The sequence below is a fragment of the Myotis davidii genome, unplaced genomic scaffold (genome assembly GCF_000327345.1).
Source record: "Myotis davidii unplaced genomic scaffold, ASM32734v1 scaffold430, whole genome shotgun sequence".
Taxonomy (NCBI): domain Eukaryota; kingdom Metazoa; phylum Chordata; class Mammalia; order Chiroptera; family Vespertilionidae; genus Myotis; species Myotis davidii.
The window spans coordinates 954,920-977,246 of record NW_006285247.1 but is presented as its reverse complement, the minus strand read 5'-3'; the positions used below and the strand labels follow the sequence as shown (position 1 = coordinate 977,246).

The 22,327-nt window shown below is 44.2% G+C and overlaps 1 protein-coding gene across 2 annotated transcripts in view; it reads right to left on the bottom strand.

The window, feature by feature from the left end:
- ME3 (malic enzyme 3, NADP(+)-dependent, mitochondrial) overlaps positions 1 to 22,321 on the bottom strand; it is a 181,708-nt gene extending 159,387 nt beyond the window's left edge. Inside the window, exon 1 of one of the 2 annotated variants that reach the window (XM_006755871.2) lies at positions 22,264 to 22,321. The gene's annotated coding sequence lies outside the window, so the exon portion shown is untranslated. Of the gene's footprint in view, positions 1 to 22,247 lie in introns of both variants that reach the window. The other variant, XM_006755872.2, reaches the window with a different exon arrangement.
- Between the last annotated feature and the right edge of the window lie 6 nt (positions 22,322 to 22,327).

The window sequence follows — 22,327 nt, the reverse complement described above, 5'->3', positions numbered from 1 at the left end:
GTCATGAGGGACTGCAGATGGAGACAGTGAGATTCAGAGAGAATACAGCAGTCAGGTCTGAGAATCGGAGCTGCACGGGGACCCTGGCTTTTCTGGTTGCTGTGCATGTGATCTTAGGCAAGTTACTTAACTTCTCAGATTCTTCATCCTAAAAGAAACTAAGAATCGATAAATGAATGCCTCCAAGGGTGTTGTGGGGATTAAATGAGCAAGGTATGCAAAAGTTGCCCCTTAAAAGGTTCGTTTCCACTTTTTCTTAAGTGCCTTTCTTGTAGTTACACAGCAGCTGGCAAACGGCAGCGTGGGGTCTAAAATCTAGGCTTTCAGACACCATGAGACCACAGGAGTGGACTGACAGAGAAAATGAGAAGCTAAAGATCTGTGTGTCAAAGGGCTTGCTGTTTGCTCGTCACTGTTCTTGTACCTACAGAAGGAATAAAAGATGTTTAAGATGGAGTCCAAAGTGAGCAAATCACAAATGGTGCCCGTATCCAGTCTTGGATTTCAAGAGTAACAGTGGCTGTATCTTCTCCATCACTAACGTCTATTCATGCGCTGTTAGTGAGTCTTCACGAAGTCATTCAATCAACAAGTATTATGCAGCATCTGCCATGTATGTGAAGCACCACACCAGACTCTTGGGGCTATACAACTAATAGGACAGGCACTGTCTGTGGGGGATCAGTAGGTAAGGTAACACACACACACACACACACACACACACACACACACACACACACCACAAAAGTGTGGTAAGAGCCACAGCAGTGGAATAAATGTGGAGATACAACAGACAAAGCCTACATTTGGTCTGGAGCTGTCAGGGGGATTTCCAAAGGAAGGGACACCCCTCAGGGCTGGAGGAGGAAGGGATGAGCAGGCTCCAGGACCTGTAATGGGAGATGGCCTGGTGTGCGCTTGAAAACTGTGATGAATGGGTTGTAGCTGTGCATGGGCCACATGCGGGGAGTACAGACAAGGAGGCTAGATTGAGAGTCCCCTGGAGAAGGTCCCTGGACCTGGGGCGATGGAGTCTGAACTTTGTAGTACAGGTGCGAGGAAGCTACACAGCTTTCTGAGAAGGGGAGTGTCCATGTTTTCAAAAATTTCATCTGGTGGAGGTTGAAGTAGAAGTTGGACTGGAGGTGGGAGAAACTGGAGATAAGGCAACAAAGAGGCTACAGGAATATCCAGATGAGAAAAGATGTGATACTCAACTACGCACGCACACACACACACACACACACACACACACACACGCAACTAACCTTTACTGAAACACCTTGGCATGAATCACACCTGGCTTCCAGTTCCCACAGGAGCCCCCAGGCCTGGCTGCCTCCCCTGGGGTTACCTCAAATATACCCTATCCTCTTCCTTCTCCGCTGTGGTAAACCCAAATGGCCTTTCATTTCCAGACTAACCTCAAACCCAGAGTTTGAGGTGATTAAATACCGCCTGTGAGGTTGTGGTGCTGGAAACTTCCTCCCCAGCAATGTGAATGCAGGGAGCGCTGCGTGCCTGGACACCCACACAGCACACCCAGGGCTGTGCTGATGGGGAGCACATAGCTGCATTTGTTTCTACAATCAGGCCTTTAGGTTAACATGGCAATTACAGCTACCCAGGGCCAGAGAAAGCAGCATTTACTGTTGATTTTTATAAACAGATGAAAAAAAATTCACAACCCACAGCACTCAGTGAAGGAAATAAGTAATACTTAATGTGCTTTTGTTAAAATGAAAACTCGTACTGGAAAAAAGACAGAAGTCCTTGTGGAGGATATGGTGAGGGCAGATGACACATTATTTTTCAAGTTTCTGGAGCTCTTACTACCATAATGTCAACACTGGTAAAAGGGTCAGGGCACTCACTAGCACTTACTGGGTGCCTACAATGTCAGATACAGGGTTAAGCAAGCACTTTGGTTACACATACATTATCTCTTTTAATCCTCAACACAACCTTGGAGGCTGGAATTATTATCCTCAGGACATAGACAGGAGACTGCAGGGAAGAAAGATTAAGTAGCCTTCCCAAGATCACACAGCTAGGAAGGGGCAGGATGCAAACCCACGTCCCTTGAATTCCAAAGCGTGAGCTCCTTCCGCTGTGCTCCTTCGTTTGTCTCCCAATAGAGATGTGAACGGATGCATCTTCCTGGAGAGCCCCCGAGGAAGTCACTCTCAGAGCGCCCATTTCTTATGTCCAGGGACTGCGCGAATGGAGGGAGCCTTGGAAGCCATCAACTCCAATCGCCCAGAGACAGAAGCCCGGAGATGGGAGTGGGTCACTTCCCCAGGTCCCACAGCTGAGAAGGAGGGCCACTCAGTCTACAGTGGGGCCTTGACTTACGAGTTTAATTCGTTCCGAGACCGAGCTCGTTAACTCAAATTACTCTATCAACTCAATGCAAAAAATCGGCCGAGAGACAGCTGGTATCTCAAAAAACTCATTAGTCGGGACACTCGTAAGTCAAGGCCTCACTGTATATCTAAGGTCTCCCTCTCTCCCTGGCCCATGTTCTTTTCATCATATCAGACGGAGGTTTCCTGTCTCAGGCATTAATGGTCCTGCAAAAGTTGGTTGTTCTTGTTTTTTGTTCAATAATGAGATTCCTATCCTCACCTGAGTCTAAAGAGGAGCTGGAGGACTAATACTTTTTCCTAGCAGATTTACTCAATAAAAATGAATGAGCGGTCTCCCTAATGTACATAATCTGATTCCACCAGATCCTACAAGAAAATATAAGTGATCAAATCACAGAGAAATGGTTTTATTTACAACCTGTGCTCAGTGTTTTGAAACACAAACTTCCTGGTCAAATATTTATCCCAAGGATAAACATCTCCCCCACCCATTGCCATGTCTGACTCCTGCTGGCACAGAACATATATCTTGGCACCCATTGCAGTATTTACAGGATGCCGTCCATAAAAAAGGCTCACAGGACACCCTTGGGTGGTGATTCCTGTCCTAGGATCCTGGACCTGAGCTTTCTATTGGGCTTGGATTCAAAACTAATTTTCTCTTAAAGGAAAAGAAGAATTCATGAACTCAGTTATGCTGATCTCAATGATGTCTGGAACAGAAATAACCTCTATTTTCTACAGACTGAGATGCTAAGTGAAATAAAAAGGAAGCTCCATATTAAAGCAGAGAACTTCAAAGTGAAAGAAAGCAGAACGCTATTCCAAATTAAGCTATAAATGTAGTGTTGCTCTAAGACTCATGTGATCTCTAAGATGGGCAGATAATTGGGACATAGTTTTCTCACTATGCTTGGCGTCGGCAGGTGACTGAGGGCAGGTGTGGTTAGATGCAGGTGAGAGAGAGCTGAACGAGTGGGGCTGTTGGGAATCAGAACCCACCTCTGGGTGTATGATCTGTGCGGGGGTGTGTTTCTCGGCATCTAAAAGGATTCAGGAATCTGGAGGAGGGCTGTGGCGTAAATTAATCAAGAGTCCAGAGATGAAACATAATTTTGGAAGGCATTTTGGGGAGCCAGAGAAGACTTGGCTAAAGGAACCAAGTTCTGCTGTCTCTCTGGACCCCTTGCTTTTTATTAACACCAATTGTCCTAAAGCAAGGTAGATATACATATCAAAGGCCAAAGTTTAGTATAAAGCATCCATTGTCAGCTTGGGGGAACTGCCTATGGCTGTTCAGGTGTTTGGCCAGCAGGAGGCAATAACATGTAGATTGAAATGCCCTCAAGCTGTCTGGCAGCAAGCAATCATTTATGCATCCTTTTCAGGTTTGGGGAAATGCCTTTGGCCATTCCAATAGGTAATAAAGTATGATTCTCCAGCCCTTGCTGAAGGCTCAAGGTCCACTAACCTTTTGATGAACTTCTTGCATTTATGACCTACTGGAATTAGCTTCCACAGAACTGAACATTTACTACTAGGCAGAAAGTATAGACATAAGGCCAGAACCAATGTTTGGCCTCAAGGCCAAACTTTAGCCTCCTGTAGTTTTCTGCCCCAGCTTCTACCATTCCCCTACTAGTAAGATGGGAGTACAGTTAAATGATAACCAATTGAGAGGTCCTTAAAATAGGAAGAAGAGACAACTAAACCAATACTGCACAATGGTGCTTAGGTCAGATTCCTGCAAGAATAGCTTCTGTTACATTGGATCCTGCAACAGGGAGTTTGGGCTTGGTGGCGATCCACAGAGCATATTAACTTCAGGCACTAAAGGTGAGCATAATATGGAAATGGAGTATGGAGTTTCCCAAGCTAGGAGGCCTCTGGGTCCTATTTCCTTGAACCTCAGGAGCCATGATACCTTTCAAACTGCAGCAGACAGGGCAACGGCCAGGGTCTGCAGAGCTGAGTGTCTATGACCCCAGTGTTCGAGGCAACAGCTTTTGCATGTGACTACCAAGTGCTCAAATGACACAGGCTTCTTGCACTGATGGCCAGGCTGCAGCCATGCAGCACAGTTTGATTCTCTTAAGGAGCAGCATTACCTCTTTAAGAGACCCACCCAAACAGCAATGTTCCATAGGTACCCAGCAGTCATTCACTCTGACCTTGAATGATCTAACCTCACTTATTGCAGACCTCAATCTCTATTCTGTCTCTTCACTTCTCTTCCTATTTTCCATGCTATACCTTTAATTATGCTCTCCAACACGATACACAGCCCAATTCTTGACCTCCATCACTGGCCCACTGCCCCACTCAGGTTTTCTTCTCTTCTTCTTGGTTTGGTGTTTCCACCATTGATACTCCAGGATACACACCTCCCTTTCATCTCAGCCCCCAGGATCTCATCTCTGGGATGTTGCCCTTTCCCCACATCACCCAGTGAGCACTTAGTCCTGATAGAAAGAAATGGAAAAGAAAGTGTTTCTGATCCTCCTCCCCGAGGATAACATCATCATATTCAGCAATTGGGGAGCCAATTAAACACACATAATCTGGCCTCTGTTTTATTGGTGTCAATGAAAGGCACACATTAGTATATGTCCAAAGAATGAATGCATACTATATATGTAAATGAATTACAATTTTTAGCCACCCTTCTGAAACTTTGATGGGCTAAATAGCATGTCCTGACACTAAGTAGAAAGTTGGAGAAAAGTCTTTTCACTCACTTGGTAAAAGAAAATGAGAAAACAACAGTAAAATTAACAAAACAGTTTAAGACAGAAGTAGAATTAAAACACAAGAACCAAAGGAGAGTACCTCAGAAAAGGTTATTTGACCAAAGATGCTAAGTAGTACTTTCTGAGTGGACTCATGAGAAATACACTCCAGAAGCAGAGCCAATAAAACAAATGCCCCCGCCACCTCATCCCGTGGAATATAGACACCTAAGAGTCCCTCAGATCTATAAGCCATCAGCTAAGTGGATGCAAATGTGTTTACAGTCATCCTTCTTTGAAGCTGCAATATTACAGAATGTTTACAGTATCAAGACCCATTGTGAAAATTCATTCTTTTGAAGAGGATGTGAATTAAAGATGACCACTGCAGTTTTACTATACAGAGTATGTTACCCAAGATCAAAGACTTGGGAAACCCACTGTGTAAAACCAAAGATTCTTCCACACTTCTGCAGGAATGGTAAGACCTAGCTTCCCAAGAACTTGTATTCTGGAAAACCTGTCCTCCTTATCATCAAACTTTCTATGATGTCAGTAGTCGTATGACTAGTATCATATCATGTGAAAGATAATCTTGCCCAGATGACACCAAAATAAGTATGAAAAACAAGAGTGTGCTTACTATGGTATTCTTGTTGCTAATTCTATTAAAACTTCACCTCTTAAAAAAATTTTTTAGATAGCTTTTTACCTAGAAAAGTGGCTGATACTGGGTTGAATTAGCCAAGAAAATCATTCCTGTAAGCTTCTGAGTTTCTATTTTTCTCTTCCAGGAGTCACGGTTCATAAGACAAGCCAGGACTCAGCAGAGAAAGACAAGCTAAAATTCAATCCAGTGGAGAAAGTGACAGCACCTTGCCTGTGGTGGGCCAAATTTGTGAGAGGCTCATATTGCATGAACCTTAAATCCTTGTTTCTATTCCACCTAAGTCTTCTCATAAGAAGATAGAAGAGGAAGGGAAAAAAAAATAACCAAAGGGAAGGAAATTCTCATCTAGAAAATTTACTTTCCAACCTATGAACATTCTTTCTATTTTCAATGGAAAGAATTACTGTTTTTCCAGGGGACTGAGGAAACCATAGGAGAAGAAGAAAGTTTATGAGCTTCCATAGGTTAAAACAGTCTTGGCACATCTTTATGATGTGTAAGGCCAGTTACTGCACGGAGGCTGGATGATGTCCCCATTGTGACAAAATGCCAGCTAACATGACCAGCTATTCAGGGAGTCAGCACCTTCTTTCCAATTTGAGAGATAAAATCAATACCCGTGTTGCTTTGTGCAAACAGAACCAGAACAAGGGTGGCTAGTTAGATAAAGACCAATGACACCAATATTAACAATAAAACACTTCAAATAAAGACAGCCCGAATCAGTAAATCTTCAAATTTCCCTCCCCCCGCCCCTGTCCCAAGTACTCCTTAAAGAATTTCATGTTTTGAGAAATTTTGCATTTGTAATAATTAATTTATTTTCCAATGTTTAAGACATATAACTGACAAGAAGAACTTCTTATACTTGCATGAAAGAAACAGTGTTAATAGTTTTACTTTGTTTAATTCTGGGCAAAGACAAAGGAATATGATATTCTGGTTAAGCTGTGTAAATTTTTTTGATGAATAAAAATAAGGTTTCCATTAGGGTTTTTATTGGAATATTAGCAATAAATCTAGATTCCTATTGCTGCTATGATAGAGTCCAAGGAATTCTGGGACACAATTTTCAGCTTCCTTAGCACCTCTCACATCTGTGTCCACCTCACCACCTGTCATGTCAGATCGTCCTCATCTCCCTTATGGTAACTGAATTCCTTCTTAACTACTTTCCCTGAATCTGATCTTGTCCCCGCCCTGGAGCCAGAGTGGTCTGTCTACAGCTCAATCCCAGAGTGTACCCTCTCCCCTTCAGGACGAAGGTCAAACTCTTCACCCAGGCAAAGAGCAGCCCTAGACTCCCACTCATGTGGGACCCACTCCTTGCCCTCCAGCCCATCACTCCACACACTCCATCCTCCTTCAGAATCCCCCATGGCTTCTCACACACCATGCAGTTTTGCTATATTTGCTTGGAACATCTTTCCCCACCTTGTCTGCCCAGGGAATCCTCTATATCTTTTAGGTCTTTGCACTGACACACTGAAGAAAATAATTTGTTATCTCATGAGGGAGGTCAAAGTAAATTTCCCTTTTTCTTTTTTAATATATATATTTTTATTGATTTCAGATGGGAAGGGAGAGGGAGAGATATAGAAACATCCATGATGAGAGAGAATCATAGATCGGCTGCCTCTTGCACACCTTCTACTGGAGATCGAGCCTACAACCCAGGCATGTGCCCTTGACCGGAATCGAACCTGGGACCCTTCGGTCTGCAGGCCGATGTTCTATGCACTGAGCCAAACTGGTTAGAGCCCCTTTTTCTTTATGAAACACATTATTTATGTAATTTAATATAATAATCAAAGGTCACCCACTTTAAGAAACCTCACCCACTTCTCTCCCCACCAGGGTAAAAATGACTTGGATGTTATTAATAACATACCTTTAATATAATATAAACCTATTACACTTCATTACATTTATATGCTTGCAAGTCTGTCTCTTCCTCTGAACTCTTATTTTCCTTGGGAGCAAAGACCATGACTGATTCAACCCTTCAGTTTTCAAACCTAGAAGAGTGCTTGGAATATAGTAGGTGCTTAATAAATGTTTGTTGGATAAACCAGTGAATGGCCCCAGGGAATCTGGATTGAGTCTTGCTGCTGCCCCTTACTGTCTGGGAGGCCATGGGCAACTGGGCTCTCTGGGCCTTAGGGTCCCCCATAAAACAGATAATAATGCCTGTTTCACCAGGTTTCTGTGGGGTTCAAGTGAGATGACCGATCAGGAAGCACATCATAAGAGCCAAAGGTAAATCGCATTCTGTTTCCTTATTATGATGAGGTGTGCTGAGGGAAGGACAGGAATTAATTGCAATAAACACTGGTTGTACCTGTGTGAAGGGTGCGAGACACCACAGGGGAAAATACAGACCGAATCCCAGTGAATCTGAAGGAGGACACAGGAGATGCGCCCTGTCCATTCTACCTTCAAACTCCATTTCCAATCCAACCCTCTGTCCTTTGCCCTGACACCTTTCACACCCCAGCCACCACCTCCTCCTATGCCCTGGGCTGCTGGAGCCTCTAACTCAGTGGTTCTCAACCTTCTGGCCCTTTAAATATAGTTCCTCATGTTGTGACCCAACCATAAAATTATTTTCGTTGCTACTTCATAACTGTAATGTTGCTACTGTTATGAATGGTAATGTAAGTATCTGATATGCAGGATGGTCTTAGGCGACCCCTGTGAAAGGGTTGTTCGACCGCCAAAGGGGTCACGATTGAGAACCGCTGCTCTAACTGCTCCCACTCTCGCCCTCCAATCTGTTCTTCACGTGGCAGCTGGAGAGACCGTTCATTAATATAAATCAGACCACTTCCTTGCTTAGAACCATTTAATAGTGTCGTGGTTGTTTTTTTTTTAATTTATTATTATTATTATTTCAGAGAGGAAGGGAGAGGGAAAGAGAGATAGAAACATTGATGAGAAAGAAACATCATTGATTGCATGCCCCCCACTGGGGATTGTTCCCAACCCCAATCATGTGCCTGATGGGGAATTGAACCATGACCTCCTGGTTCATAGGTCGACCTTCAACCACTGAGCCACCGCATCTGGGCTTAGTGTCCTGTTTTTCAGAGGAAATAACTTAGCCTGTATCCCACAGACCCCAAGACCCCACTACACAGGATTGAGACCCCTGAGCTCTCTGCACCTTGATTTTAGGCAATCCCCCTGCTTTGCTCATCAAACTCCTATTGAGCTGCCTATTGTTTGTTCCCAGAACCTGACATGCTAAGCTGCCTGTTGCCCCAGGCTTACACGTGCTGCTGTCTCTACTCAAAACACTTTCGCCGGCTTTATTACGGCTGGCTCTTCCTTTAGGTCTCTTCTCAAGTATCACCTCTTAAGAGGTCTTCCTTTATGATTGAAGTAGACCTTCTGTTAGTCTCTCACACTGTCCCTGTCTATGTCTTCTCTACCACTAATAACCATCTGCATAATTTTGTTTGCTTACTTACCTTTTTCACTAGATTATATGCTCAATAAGGAGAAGGGTCATAGCTGTCATGTTTACCATGGTATACCCAACACCTAACAGTGCCTGGTAGAGAGTTCAGATGCTCAGCAAATATTTGATGGTTAGATGGATGGACACATGGATGGACAAATGAACAGACTGACAGATGGATGGATGGATGGATGGATGGATGGATGGATGGATGGATGGGTGGATGGATGGATGGATGGATGGATGGATGGGAAGGCAGGCAAGTAAGTAAACAAGAGGTGAGATCCAGGACAAAGCAGAATTCTGTAAGATGAAAAGGCCCACTTAGATTGGCAGCCCTAGGAAGACTAGGGCTACTATGAAGACCCTCAGGATGCCTGGTAAAGAAATCTATAAGGAAGAGGAGACCATGGAAACAGGAGGTGAGAGAGCTATGGGCAATTTACCTTCTCCACAGGTTTTCCTCTGCTTGGGAATAATATATGTAAAGCACCTGTAAGAGTACCTGGCATGGTAGGTCTTATGTAAGTTTTATTATTATTATTTCTAATACTAGAGGCCCAGTGCACGAAATTTGTGCATGGGAGGGAGGTACTCTCAGCCCAGACTGCACTCTCTCCAATCCGGAACCCCTCAGGGGATGTTCCTCTCATAACCCGGGACCCCTCGGAGGATGTTCCTCTCACAATCCAGGACTGCTCACCTGCCTGCTGACCTGATCACCCCTAACTGCCCCTCTGCTGGCCTAGTTGCCCATAACTGCCCCTTCCCTGCCGGTTTGGTCGCCCCTCACGGCCCCTCCTGCTAGCCTAGTTGCCCCCAACTGCTCCCCCTGCCAGCCTGGTCGCCCCTCACTGCCCGCCCGGTCACCCCACGCAGCCTGCTGCTCAGTTGTTTGGTCGTCCCTCATTAACCCCCCTGCTGGCCTGGTCACCCCACACAGCCTACTGCTCAGTCGTTTGGTAGTCCCTCACTAACCCCCCTGCCGGCCTGGTCGCCCCACTCAGGCTGTTTGGTCGTCCATTTGGTTGTTTCAGATGTGATGGCTCCTGGCTCTTTACATATATATATTATTATTCTAGCAATTATGAGTCCCAGAGGAGGCAGCTGACTCTGTGTTTAGTTGACTGCTAGAAGGCCACAGAAAACTGAACAGCTTGGTTAACTAGAGAACAGCTGAGAGCACTCGAGCCTGCAGCCCTGCAGCTGAGGCTGGTTACTAGAAGCAGGTCCATCCCGCTGCTTGGCAGGGCCTCCCTCCCGGTACCACCCAGCCACTGCCCAGCCAGCACCCATGCCATCATCTCCCACAAGCATGGCGAGGCAGACCCTGAGGCGTCTCAGACAGGAGGAGAAGCGGCTGCCAGCTCATGGAGTGTGAGAACAGAGGAAATCTTTCAGCTCTGACAGGCAGATTGCAAAGCCTCTTTCTAAAAATGGCCGTTAATAGTGTTTTCTCCACACCGTCTATCTTTACTCCTGCTTTATCAGGTGGCAACTGCATGGCTATTCCCTGTCCTGTGACCCGAAGTGATTTCACCAGTCAAAACAAGTAGTTATGGGCTGGAAGAGACCAAAAATAAAAGAGATAAGAAGGGAGAGTCTGACATGAGGGCTGAGCATTCTGTCAAATGGTTTGTGGACCTGTCTTCAAGATCATGTTACTGTAGAGAAAAAATAGAAAACCCGAAACGAGCTGGGAGTCAGGAGCATGTCCATTCATCAGAAAAGGACACATAGGAGTGACAGCAGGACCTGTGTTAGCAGATGTGTAGGTTTGCAACATACAACAATGTTCAATATTAAAGCATCTCCTTCCATGGAGAGACTCAAAAGCACTGTGCTTGTCCACTGAGGCGACTCCAGTACTATTTCAGGATGACAAGCAACTTGCTACCTTTCTTCTTCTTTTTCTTCTTCTTTTTTAATCTCCAATTTTATTTATTTAGTTTATTTTTCAGGTGAGAATTTTTTTAATATTTCAAGAAAAATGATCTTAAATATAATAATGTTATTTCAATAAACATTAATATTTTAAGAAAAACAATTTAAAATAATATTACCAAAACTGTACAACACAGTATAAGATCACACAAGTTGTAGGAAATATTAAAAAATCTGCAAATAACAGGATTACTTCTATTATATTCTAAAATACTTTTTTTCCCCTCTGGCTCTATTTTTGTTCATCAGTTTATGTTGTTCATTATATTCTGCAAATGACTGAGATCATGTGATATTTATCTTTCTCTGACTGGCTTATTTCGCTTAGCATAATGCTCTCCTCCAGGTCCATCCATGCTGTTCTTGTTGCCTTTCAAAGGCAGTGGGTCTAAGAGATGAACACCACCCAAAGGGGGCCACAACTCGCTTCCTGAGCAGGACACTCGATCTCTCTGGGCCTCAGAAACCTTATCTATGAAATAGTGGTAACTGTTAGGATAGTATCTGCTCAAAAACAAAGGGCTGGACACGATGACTTCATAATGGTCTCCTGGGGAATGTTCATTCTGACTTCTGCCAGAGGAGAGATGCCCATTTAAAATGTGTGCATGCAAGTAATTAGTAATTACCCATGGAGATTGTAGGACTATCTTAAACTCCTTGCTGGGGGAAGTGGGCATAGCCAGGCCCTCATTAGCTGGATGTACAGTAACATTTGAACTTTTATGCGAAACTATCAAAGCTGATATTCTCTTGTCTTGCTATTTTGCTATCATAATGTCATGAAATTAGGAGTGTCATAGTGATTATAGATGGATAGACAGGTGCGGGGGGAGAGAGAGAGCGAGAGCAAGAGAGAAACAGATCAAGCTGAATTTGAATATGTCTTTCAGCATTAGTTTTTAAAAACTGGGTAGGATGTGCTCAAACGTAGGGACAAAATCTTGAGTTTCCTGCTGGGTATGATGGTAGCCACTCCCTTCAACACCAGTCTCAACTTCCCAAAATACCAGCTCTTCAAATGGCACTTGAGTTTTCCAAAGCTAGTGATATTTTTAAGTTTCTTTCAGACAAAAGTCTAGATCAGCCTTAAACTCTATCAGGAATAGAAAAATTATCACTGAATCTCCAGCCAACGTGCTTCTTCCCTGACTCACTCCTCTCTTATCAAGTCTCTGCAAAATCAGACGTATTCACACCCATGGAGAATGAGTTTGGCTCCCACGCAGGGCTTCTCACTGTGTTAGAAATGCAGCAAAAGCTTTAGAGATGTGGGTTAGTTGAGAATTGAGCACTTACAATATGCTTTATGTACATTAATCATTATAGCACCCTGTGAAGTAGGTACATTTTATTGTCAATCCCATTCACAGATGAGGAAACTGAGGCTCAGAGAAATGAAGTGGCCTTCCAAAGATCTCAGATCTAGTGGATGGCAGAGCTGGAATGGGAACCTGGGGCTTTTCTGACTCTAGATCCCTAGATCATACCAGTATGCTCTGCTGCCTAACACCTGGGCATGGGCTGTGCCACTGGGAGGTGGAGAAGTCACACGTTTGGTTCCAGCCAAATACTTTCCTTCACCTCCAAAACCCTTTAACCTATTGCTAGTGGTAGTAGGTCTAAATCTAATGTCTTTATAGCAGCCTGAAGGATGAGAATGCATACTCTCAGCATAAAGGTGCTGTTTTTTAAATCAAGTACAGCATCAGAGTAGAAAGCTCTCTTAAAGAAATGGATTCCTAAAATGTATATGATCAAAATAAAAGATGTACCTTGGCTTCAAAATTTTCCAGGCTCCATGGAAAGATCTAAATATAATTTAGATTTAAAGGAAATAGAAGAGATGGCAGATGGGGCTGGGTATTCACAGTCTTCACCGTGGTGGTTTCTGGTCTGTCCAGGAGGAAATGTGAAAGGGATCATATAACTCATTTTCATTGAGGGTTTACTCAGAAACCCATGTGGTGCCTAAGACAGCCCTGGCGCTGAAGAAGACAAGATGGAGACACACACCCACTGTGAATGTACACTGAGACCAATGTGGAAAGAGCATGACTACTCAAGCTAACCGCCAAAGGAGTGCAGAGGATGAACAAGTCACTCCCACGTGGCATTATCAGGGAAGGCAGTGTGGCAGTGGTGTCCCTGGAGAACTGTGCCCTCGAGTAGGCTAATATTTTTGATATGTGAGCCCAATTTGAACAGTGCCCCTTGGATTTGTACAACACAAAAGCAAGGAAAAGAACAAAATCAAAGCGCATGTCACAGCACTGGAGATACAGCATTAACTCTGAGTTAATGAGGGTTTATACTATTATTCAGTTCTCTGAAAATGGGGCCCCTGCACATTTTGCACGAATGGTGCCTGTTTTCAGAGAAAAAGCCATCGTCTTTCATGGTGTGATCTAGACGGCTTCTCCTCCACCACCTTCATCTGCCACGTCCTCCTCCTCCATCCATGTCAGCACCCACAACACTGCACAGGGAGTGTGTGTGCACCTGCTCCCTTGCTCCTCTAGCCCTGGGGCCTATGCTCCTCTCCTCACACCAACCTACTGGACTGAAATGCCTGCTTACTAACTGGTCCCTACCTATACCCCTCTATTTATTTATTCTTATTTTTAATTTTTTCTACCGGTACCCCTCTTACATGTTAACTCCTTGAAGGCAAAAGAAGTGTTGCTTTCACTATTGGGTCTCCACTGCCTAAAATGTAACAGGTACTCAGCAAATGCCTAGTGAATAAATTTAATAAATAAACGAATGAGTCTTGAGAGAATTACATTTATTTAAAGGGTGAAGAGAAGGCATCCAGTGATCTTTAAAGTTCCCTTTAACTCTGACTCTGTTAGATTCTGATTCTAACAGACCATGGATGTGATGACAGCCCATCAGAGGCCCACAGCAGGGAACACCCCTCTCAGTACCTAGCAAGGCCCCAGGATATCAGACTCCATGCACTAATAGTGAGCCAAAGGGCACCTGCACACACACACAGGGAGTGACAGCAGAGCAGAGGGGCTTAGGATGTGGGCCCTAAAGCCAGATGGCTTGGATTCAAGACCCAGCGCTGCCATTATGAGCCTTGGGCAAGTAGCTAACCTCACTGGGCCTCAGATTTGTCACATGTACTATGACACTATACTTCAGAAGGTGGTGGTATTGTATTAACTTAGTTAAGGTATAGAAACTGCTTAGGACAGTTCCTGGCACATTGTATGCCCTGGAAAAATGCTAGCTCTTATCATTAGCATTTGAATTCGCTGCATAAGGCATTCCCTTACCAAAGGAAATTCAGTAAAATGGGAATCTGGGTTGGAATCCTCAGCACCTCCCTCAGATACCAGAGGAAGGGGGATGTCTACAGGGTGAGGAGACCCAGCTCCACCGTAGGTATGAGGGCACCTGCAGCCTTTCTCCCACTGGGGAGGTCACCGGACAGCTCAGCAACTCAGAAGGGATGCCACCTTATGAGCAGGTGTTGCCCCCCTCTTTCTGTTTTGTGAAAGAACCACGTAAAACAAAACCAAGGGAGTAACACAGTCTGCCTTCTCCAGAGTTCCACACCATGCGGGGTGTTTCAAGTATGCAATGAGCTCCACGTAGATCTACCACCAAACAGTACAGAACCCAGACAAAATGCTCTCCCAAAATAATGTTCTCAAGTTGCTCATCATTCAACCCAATCCCCGAAGGTCCCTCTAGCTTTCAATATCACTTTGAAAAGCAAATGCAGCTTTGATGTTCTCTTATTCAAGTTCCTCAAAAGCTGATGATCTTTCCATCAAAAATCCCTCTCCTCAAATGACTGAGTATGTTTTTTTCCCTTTACTGTGTTCTTTTGGTTAGAGTCGTGTTTTAACCAGGCTGCTAGGCAACCATTTGGGTACAGAATGAACGCATGCTTTTAACTGCTGACCTCTGCATCCCCAATAGTAGGATAGCCCTCAGATTTTCATCGCACCATCATAGAGCATCTTTTGTGCTCTGCATCGGAGAGGCAGCCGGACACCACCCCAAAGGATTTCCCAGTGCCCTTTCTCCACATCAAATGGGGGTTTGGAGGCTGACTTTAATCCATGCCGTTGCAAACAGAAGTGCTGCACATTAGTGACCCCTTTGCAATGGGCATATGAATCAGAAGGCCCCCCCTCCCCACTCTGAGACTGGCATTTGCAAACAAGAGGGTAGATGATATAAGAAACCTTTGGGAGAATTGACAAATATGCACAGTAAAATGAAGCCATAACCCCCAGAGTCGACAAAAGCCCAAGATGATCAAGAGAAACTGGAAACAGAGAAACTGAAGACGAACCTGAAAAGGTGTCCACAGAGACTCCATGGAGAGCCCAGACTCCGCCTGGCATAGGTGCCAGTTGGCCCAAGTCTGTGCCCGACAGCGTGCACTTCTGAATGGGATCTGCTTCCACGCAAACACTTACATACTCTAGATATTGTCGTTTACAACTCCCTTTAGAACAAGCAGGATTCCTATTACGTGAATCTAAACTGTCACCTCTAGAAGATAACTAGTTACATGCAGGCAAATCTTGAAATAAGACTATTTTACAGGAATTTCCACCCGATAAGAAAGCCGCCCCTGTGTTACAGAAGGGTCAACTTGCAAAAGTTGGTCTGAATGTTTCTACCTTGGTTCTAGAAACATAATTCCCAACAGAAACTGTAACCTAACATTGAAAAGACAATGGAATATTAAAGAAAATGATATAAAGAGAAAATAGATCTCCCACAATCCCACTTCCCTAACACAATCATATTTACACTTTTATCACCAAGTTTTTTTTACAGTTACATCTTTTTACAGTAACACTCATGGTTATAGATTCCACTTAGTATTTTGCATTTTGAATTAAGCATTCATAAACATAAGCCAGCATTTCTGAAATCTTCATAATGATCACACAAATGCTAATCAAAGACATAATATACTTTCTTTGGGAATCAATTCAACTGTTCATAACAACATGTTTACAAGAAAATACTCTCTGAGCATCAACTTTGGGTTCCAAGAGTAGCAAATCTCTCTCCTGTGATCCTGGCATCCTATCCTACACTCCCCAATTTTTTGACCCCTTGGGAGATGAGGAGTATGGTATCTTGGTCCACTTAGGCTCTATAACAAAATACCACAGACTGAACAGCTTAAACAACAGGAATTTTTTTCTCACAGTTCTATAGGTTGGAAGTCCAAGATCAAGGTGCTTACAATATAGTGGGGAAATACAAACAATTAACAAGAGATATAATGAGGGAGGAAATTAAATAGTATGTTAGTAAGTACCAAATACCATGGGGAAAAAGCAGACCATGTTAAGGGTGGCCAAGAAGGTGGAAAGGACTATTTACAACTTCACATGGGGTGGGCAGAATAAGTCTCCTTGAGAAAGTGAGAAGCCTTGAAGAAGATGAGGGTGTTAACCACATGGCTATTTAGGGGATATGTGTTCTGGGAAGGGAAAACAGTCAGTGCAAAAACTGTAGGTAGGAGTATGCTTAGAGTGTTTGAGGAACAGTGGGGAGGTCAGAGTGGCTTGGGCAGTGCGTGAGGCTGAGGAGTAGCAAAGATGAGGTCAGAGAGGGTCAAATCACACAAGGCATTGTAAGGATGTTGGCTTCGCAGGGTTCTGAGCTGAAGAGTGACATGATCACACTTAGTTCTAAAAGGATCGTGCTGGCTATCGTGTGGAGAATAAACTCTAGAGGAACATAAGTGGAAGCAAGGAGACCAGCTCAGAGGCCACTGCCGTCATCCGGCAGAGAAATATTTGTAGTTTGGGTCAGAGTGGGGCCTGTGGTGAGCAGGGCTTGGATTCTAGATTTAGTCTGAAGATAGAGCAGGAAGATAGAGCAGGATTATCTGGAGGATTGGATATATAGGGTCTGAAAGAAAGAGAGTGGTTAGGGATGTGTGCAAGGTTTCAGCCTCTTAGGTGTGGTTAACAGTCACAGAACAGCGGTTGAAGGAAACAAGCCTGGAAGATGAGAGACCAGTGACAAGGCTCCTGCATAATCGAGACACGAGATGATGACCGAGTGAACAAGGCTGGTGGTAGTGGGGATGTAGAGAAACTGATAGATTTTAAAGGTTGGAGTAAAATTTTAAAGGTCACAGTAAAAAAATTAAAGTTTCACAAAAATTTCGTGGCAGTTCCTCAATATCCATTCTGTCATTTGTTAATGTGTAGAATTTTTCGCTGAAGACATGGGTGTCCTGCTAAAGGTTACATTTTCCAGGTTCTCTTGACGCTAGGTGTGGCATGTGACCAAGTTCCAGCCAATCAAATGTGAATGGAAGTGATATTTGCAATGCCCAATTCGTGCCCTTCAAAGACATTTCTCCTTTCCACTGGCTTTTAATAGCAGAGGCTAGAGCAGCCACTTTGGACCATGAAAAATGTAAATGCACACCGACGAGGGAAAAGCAACAAATCCAACCTCATACCAACCTGCGACTGCCTACCCAGACTTGTTTATAAGATAGAAAGACACTTCTATTTTTTTGAGCCTCAGTATTTGGTGTTCACGTTGTTACAGTTGCCTAACCTTTAGCCTAACCAACACAAGTTCTTTTAGCTGTTCCAAGCACAAAGCTCTAATACCAAATGCTATCAATTCCATGAATCCAGGACAGTATTTGACAGGAAAGGATTTCATTCCAACCTGCCTCTGCTTGTTTGTTCTTAAAATATGTGAACAGTATCTGAGCTCCAGTGGCCCGGGTGCCTGCAGAAGAGCTCAAATCTAGAGTAAACTGCTAGTTATGGACCCAATGTTTATTTAATAATCCATTGCTTTTCTTTCTATCAGAGGCCCAATCCAACATCACATCAGAAACAGGTCTTGGGAAGACATATTATGTTATCTGTCTTTAGGGCAGAATAAGCATCATTCACAAACTTCTAATTCTCTGTACAACCCAGCCATCATCTCCTGATTGATCAGTGAGCCAAGTGTGTGATCACAGAGCCCCCCATCAAAAGGAGCAAGATCAAGTTCTAAGCTGGCACCGAACAAAAACATATACTTTAATCAAAGGCAAATCCTAGCTGTGTGGGAGTCTAATAAATCACCATCGGATCTAAAAGGGAGTGAGCTGAAGCCTGTGCAGCCTCAGACGGGCAGCCAATGCTGCAGGGCTGGCCACCAAGCCTTTACGGGTTCAGTGATCTAAACACATCAAGTCCATGTGGGAAGGGGGTCACCTGTGGTGCTTTGCAGTTCCTGGGGGTCCCACTGCATGAAATGTGCTAGTCCTTAATCAAAGGGACTTGACAAAGCACCCTTTTCATTCCTTTTTTTCCAAGACTTTTAAGATCAAGAGATTTAAAAACGACAAGGGAAGAGTCCATGGAATTTTATCGGGAAAATCATTGTTGGCGTGCGGGTCCAAAGGAAAGGTGGATGCACTCTGGGAAGTCACACACCCCTTCAGTGAAACACCCTGAAGTTTGGGAAGATGTGGGGCAAGTAGGCGCATTTCCTCCAATGGGCTGTTTATCATCATTTCTCTGGGCAATGAGAGCATTAGGCCAATGGTAAAAGTGGCAGTCAGGTCAGTGAAGTTCAGAGAACAGGAGGGGTCATCAGCTGATTGGGTGGCTTAAAAATTTCCTCCAATGGGCTGTTTATCATCCTTTCTCTGGGCAATGAGAGCATTAGGCCAATGTTAAAAGTGGCAGTCAGGTCAGTGAAGTTCAGAGAGCAGGGGTCATCAGCTGATTGGGTCACTTAAAGAGCAAATATTTATTGAGCATCTCAAGTCAGAGAGAGTGTCAGGTGACAGGATAGAGCCTCTGTCCCTAAGATGCTCAGCCATGATAACAGGTGCTCACGCCAAAAGGAAATCAACACAGAGTGGTAAGACGAACAGGAGGGGACTCGCATCCAATCTGGGGAGTGGGAAATCGGACAGCCTTGCCCAAAAGAGGCTGTAGGTGAACTGGGGGGCAGAAACTGTTTGAGGGTCCACTTCCTACATTAATAGAATGGGAATGATACCTGCCGATGAAGATATCCCTACAAAACGGGGTTGGTAGTTGCCTGTTTAACGTAAATAAAATATGGCTGATGTCCTGTAATATGTAATCAAAGACCTACTCTGTTGCTACAATCTCAATAAAGAACAGAAGAGGTCATTACATAAATTTTAGGAGAAAGGCAAAATATTAATAAAAAATGAAACAGAAGTAGATGTACTGGTGAATTTGCATCATTCAGAGAATCTAGACTCCGGGAGGGAACGTGGAATCATCTAGTTCCAATTCTGTAGTCATAAAGAATATGCTGAGCCCGGCCTGTGTGACTCAGTGCTTGAGCTTCAACCTATGAACCAGGAGGTCATGGTTGGGTTTCTGATCAGGGCACATGCCTGGTTGCAGGCTCCAGCCCCAGAAGAGGGCGTGCAAGAGGCAGCTGATCAATGATTCTCTCTCATCACTGATTTTCTATTTCTCTAACCCTCTCCCTTCCTCTCTGAAATCAATAAAAATATATTTTACAAAAAGAATATGCTGAAAAAAAGAATATTAGATCGCATGGCGAGGACATGACAAAGCTGGACAGACTCTGTCATTGCACAAGGGCAGCTAGGTGTGGCCTGCTCACTGGCCCTTCCTTCTCAGAGAACCCCACCTCCTGACAACCCTCTGCCCTCAAGCTTCAAATGAAAGGCCTCTCCTGATCTGTCAAAAATGAACATATTCCAAAACCATAGTGTTAGTTTTTATGCCCATGCCCTTGCTAGATGCTTCAGGAGCGACCTCCTGCTGGACACAAATGCATGAAACCAGTTCCTGCCTTGGAGGAGTTCATAGTTGTTGTTTTTTAAAAAATACATTTTATTGATTTTTTTACAGAGAGGAAGGAAACATTGATGAGAGAGAAACATCAATCAGCTGCCTCCTGCACACCTCCTACTGGGAATGTGCCCGCAACCAAGGTACATGACCTCGACCGAATCAAACCTGGGACCTTTCAGTCCGCAGGCCAATGCTCTAGCCACTGAGCCAAACCAGTTAGGGCAGGAGTTCACAGTTTTGCAGAAAAAAATGTTTTCAATGGTAAACGCAGGTGTTGTTAATTGACAGACAGTGCGAAGCTTCAAGCCTTCCTCAGAGGCTCTGAGTGCCGGAGGTAAGCAGGACAGCAAGACAGTGGCACTCCAGTGGGATGAAGGCGATTCATAGCAGCTACCAGGCAGTGCTGCTGCTCAATTGCTATCCGTCTCTCCCCAAGGGTGAATGGAAACCCCAATGGACTCTCCTGGCACCACCCAAAACTCCCTCCTCATTCCAGACTGCCCACTGCCTTCTAGCATCCATCCCTTCTCCCTCTGATGACAGAACACAATTTAATGTGGGGAGACCACATCCCCTTTATTCTAAATCCATTAGTGTGGGTGGCCCTACCTTAAATTCCATCTTTAACTCCAGGGGTGGGCCCTGACTGGCTTAAGTTATGGTGATTGGTTTGGGAATGGGAAGGAGATCCAATCAGAGTCAATGAGACAGAAGGATTATTTTTCTGAGGCTTCAGAGTAAATGTCTTTTCCATAGGAGCTACTAGAAGAGAGTGTCTATCCCTGGATGGTGTGAAATAGGAGATGCAGGACTATGGCAGCATCGAGGTGAAAGACTGCACTGAATGGGACCTGAAGATGAAGGTGACATTGCATTGGCAGAGCAAAATACCAGAGAAAACCTTCATCCTTAGGGAATGCCATCTGGACTGCTGGATCAAGCCTTGCCTGCAACCCTCCCTCTAGATATTTTTAGTTAAAAGGCACATTTTGCTTGAGTACGTTAATTTATTTTCTAACACTGGCTACCAAAGTAATTCAAATTCACAAAACATCTTAAATACTCCCAAGTAGGAATATTTCAAGGATATAATAATAATATAATATAATATAATATATAGACTTAGAAAGAAAGACTTTTTCTTATCTTCTTCTATTATTTCTGCAGGGAACAATCACAAGACTTAGCGTCTACACCATTGTCCCTATTTCTGAAAAACACGTTTTCCACACTTGAATTACACAATCCTGAGAAAAAGAAATTGTTACAATTTTTATTTTGCAGTAATTACTTATCAAGGGCTTCATATAATTTAAAGTATATCAAATTCAGAATTCATTTGATTGTCACAATAACTAAATGAGGTAGAAATGGTAAATCTGTCATAATATCCCTTCTAGGCCGGAGAAAATGAAAACTTAGAGAAATTTAATTTGAGAAGGTGTAGGGTGACAGGCGTCAAAATCCAGGTCTCTTGCTTCCTGGGTTTTAATACTCCTCCGTCTTCCTCAGCTCAGTCCTCTGAATCAGTGGCACTAAACTCTATCCCCAGAAACAAACATGTGTGCTTTAAGCACCACATTGGCAGTGGGCTGAACTTGACCAAAGTACCAGAGATCCAGATCTGGACTCCTGTGGCACAGCTGCCAGAACTAACTAGTCGGTGACCTTGGGCACGTTCCCGTTGTCTTATTTTCTCATCTGTGAAAGGAGAGGCTTGAGTTAAGATGTCCGATTCCTCTCTTCAACGTCTAAAAGTGTCTATAACTCTAGACTTTCCCTGGTTCACGTTAATTTTTCTCTCAGAATAATAACCTCAGTTGACATTTGCTCTCACTGGGTGTCAGGTACTATGCAAAGAACGCTACCTCCATTTTCTCTTTAAATCTCACCACGCGGAGACAACTGTGTCTCTTTTACAGATAAGGAAACTTAGACTTGCAACTGCCCAAGATCAACAGAATTAATGATTCTGTATCGAGGGGAGATCTGACACCAGGTCAGACTGGCCAGCAGACCTTAACCCGGTCTACAGTGTTCTCACAGAAGAAACTGGGCTCCCTGCGTTACTGGTCACCTCTTTCCAAGCAGAAGAGGGATGGGGGTGGGGAGGGGCGGGGGAGCCAAACCGAGATAAATCAAGCCCCTGCAGGGCAAAAACGTTAAGTCGCTGGAAGGGCGCCTGGGAGGATCCGTCCCAGGCCCAGGAGGCGGGGCGCCGCCGCAGGATCTCCGCTGGAGCCATCCTACCTTGCAGGACCGTTACCTTGTTGAGATGCGGGTTCCTGGTGACATCGTATCCTCGCTTCTTCAGGGGCACAAGGCGCACC